The 3452-nt window shown below is 38.1% G+C and overlaps 1 protein-coding gene across 1 annotated transcript in view; it reads left to right on the top strand.

Moving 5' to 3' along the window:
* LOC102820965 (zinc finger protein 484-like) overlaps positions 1 to 3452 on the top strand; it is a 48954-nt gene that overhangs the window by 43946 nt on the left and 1556 nt on the right.

Raw genomic sequence — 3452 nt, 5'->3', positions numbered from 1 at the left:
CCAACCTTCTAAGTATTCCTTTATATGTGGTTCAGAGTTCTGGGACCATCTCCTGAGCCTGCTTGGTCAGGTATTCTGTGTTGTTGTTGGTGGAGTTCTCTGCTACACATCCACCCGATCCGCCATCTTGTTTGTTCTCAAGGTAATGTTTTTTAAAATTGTTTTTCCAATCCTCTTTACATGTATATGGACTTTTCTATCAGCTCTTACTCTATCAGATACTGAAAGAACTGTATTATAATCTTCTTGAATAATTGGTAATTTTTCTCTATCTCTTTCATGTTTTGATTCTTTGTTTTTACACATATTAAAATTAAGAATTGTTATGCTCTTTCTGGTTAATTGAAACTTTATACACTTCTTTTTATGTTATGTTTTTTGCCTTAAAATGTATATCAGATATTAATACAGTACAAAATATATGTGGAACCAAACCATTCCTCCCACAATCCTTTCTGCTCCCACTGTGTTCAATAATTCATTGCTGTGGCTACACAGAACTCAAAGACAGTATTCAGTTATGGGATTTATTTAGGGAACTTGTTGTTAAGTGTCATCGAGTTGATTCTGCAACCCTGTATAGGGTTTCGAAGGAGCAACTAGTGAGTTGGAACTGCTGACCTTATGATTACCAGTCAGTACTTATGCTACAGCACCCACCAGGACAGGTTACAATACCAGGTAAGAAAATGTTCAAGGTACAGTTGTTCCAGTCAGTCAGCTGCTGATAAATGCCCACCGGACATACTACTTCACCATAAGCTTCAGCCTGAATGCACTCGACTCTAGCTCCGTGATTCAACAAACCTAGTTCCCCCACTTAAGTGCCTGGAGGGACCCCACTCTACAAGCAAGGTTCCTGTCCAAAGTCACTTAGCTTTACTTACTCCATGGGATGGGAAGATCACTGCTCTGTCTCATGCTCTGGTTCTTGGTTCTGCTGCTGCAGCTCCTCTGCCCCTTCTCCAGTGTCACAGCTTTACTTTCCTTGGGTAGAAGAGATTCATTGCACAAAGATTTTGGGGTCCAAAGAACACACTCCACTCGTGGCTCTTCTTTATTGACTGTAAGATCTCCCAGCCTGCTTTGGAGATCACTTATTTTAAACCCATGTTGGAGTTTCAAGTTTTTACAATTACAATGAACTCTGCTAACATCCACAACTGAATCATGTCATCCTATCAGCATCTTCTCTCACCTTCTCTTACCCAGATTCAGTAGGGCAGAAACGTTTGGTGGGAATTACAGACTGTGCCTAGAAGAGACCTTAGATAACTCATTACCTACGCCACATTACTTTTCTTACATTTAAGTGGTTCTGTTTTAAAGCAGCATATGATTGAACTGTTTTCAGCTGGCTTGACAAATTATCTTTTAATTGCAGAATTTAGCATGTTTGCATTTAATGTAGATACAGGTATTTGCTGCTTAACATCTATGATATGTTTATGAAATAGGATGCTAAGTGATTAGGGCATTGTGCAAACACCATACTAAAACCGTATGGGAGTCTGCTGCTTATTTTCCTTGTCGCTACTGCTGTTGTCACCACTGCTACAGCTGCTGAAGTTGCTGATGGGGTCCGGAGGAATGAGTGCTGCCTGCTGTCCGATTCGACTGCTGTTCTGCCCTCCTTTTCTACAGGAGCCCCTACTACTGCCTGCTGGCCTACCAAACAATGCCTGAGAGCACATGTTTAGAGCCCTGTTCTCTGCCTCACCTGCTGTATCTCACCATGATCAAGTGCTGGATTTGGAGTCTTTAAAAACATTCAGGAAATTCACTGCCATTTAACCAATTATGACTCATAGTCACCCTGCATAGGGTTTTTGAAGCTGTAAATCTTTACAGGAACAGAAAGCTTCATCTTTATCCTGAGGAGTGACCAGTGGGTTTAAGCTGCCAACCGTGCAATTAGGCACCACCAGGACTCCTTAGGGTTAGGGTTAGTGCTTGATTTAAGTAGTGGGAAATAAGAAGCAAAAGGAGAGCTGCTTTCCCTTTAAAAAATTTAAATCTTATTGGACCACAGATAAATATGGACGTTGCCTGATTGGATGTTAAGTGCTGACATAATAATTGAATTTAAAACTGACTATTTTTTTGTTGTTGTTGTAGAGACTTCTGTTTTCCCTGCCCTTTTTTTTTAAATTCTTGTGCTGTTTATCATAACATTGCTAGTTATACACTATTTTACTTTAGTTATCCTAGATTTTGCAGTATGTGTTCTTCACTTACTAAAAGTTAATGTAAATTTAGTACTCACACTACTTCCTAGACAAGGCAAGGACTTAAAACATTCACTTCACTTCTTCCATTCCTGATTTATATGATATTGATGTTATTTTATTTCAGTTCCACATATAGGAGCTCTGGTAGTGTGTTTATGGGTCAAGCTGCTAATCTCAAGGTCAGCAATTCAAAACTACCAGCGGTTCCGTGGTAGAAAGATGAGGCTTTCTGCTCCTGTAAAGATTTACAGCCTTGGAAACCCTATACAGGTTGCTATGAGTTGGAACCGACTCCATGGCACATCACCACCACCACCATATAGTTGAAACACCTGATCATTATGGTTTCAGTGTTATTTATACATTTACCATTTTTGTTGCTTTTTGTTCCTTCTTATTTAATTTTCTCCATACAATCATATTTCTTCTGACTTGAGAACACCCATTAGTATTCATTTTACTCTTGCTTTTCTGGTGACAAATTCTGTTTTGAAATATACCTTTATATTTGCAAGATATATTTGCTGATCATAGAATTCTAAGTTTCTATTAGCATTTGAAGATATTTGCTACAGTCTGCCTCCTGATATTTTGTTGAAAAGAGCTAACAATTTAATTTTATCTTTGAAATAAATGTATTTTTTCTGATTCCTTTGAAATTTATGTCTTTGTCTTTTGTTTTCAACAGTTTTACTACACTAGATGTGATTTTCTATATATTTATATGCTTGGAGATTACAGTACTTTAAAAAAACTTTATTGTGTATTCAGTGAAGGTTTACAGAGCAGATCATCAGTTTTACGATGGACAAATCATATAATCCATTCCAGCTCAATGATTTTAATTGTCTCATTGCAATGTCACTTACCCCTCTTCCTCCATGTGCTTCTTGCTCCTATTCTTCCTTCATTACCAGTGCTTCTGAATTTTGTCTTTGGGTAAATGTTGCCTTTACAGTGTTTTTTTAAAATGTGGTTTGAATTTTAAAATGAGCACTGAACATGAATAGACACTTCACCAAGGAGGAGATCCGGGCAGCCAACAAACATATGAAGAAGTGTTCATGATCATTAGCCATTAGAGAGATATCAATCAAAACAACAATGAGATATCACCTCACACCAACAATAACTTTGTAGACAGTGCAGAGGTTCGAGGCCCTATAGGCCCGAGTGTAACAGATCTAGCCACTTGGCAGTTAATAGCAAATAGTTTTTCAT

This window comes from Chrysochloris asiatica, unplaced genomic scaffold (genome assembly GCF_000296735.1).
Source record: "Chrysochloris asiatica unplaced genomic scaffold, ChrAsi1.0 scaffold00205, whole genome shotgun sequence".
NCBI lineage: Eukaryota > Metazoa > Chordata > Mammalia > Afrosoricida > Chrysochloridae > Chrysochloris > Chrysochloris asiatica.
The sequence above is the reverse complement of the archived record's forward strand: the minus strand, read 5'-3'. Positions and strand labels throughout refer to the sequence as shown.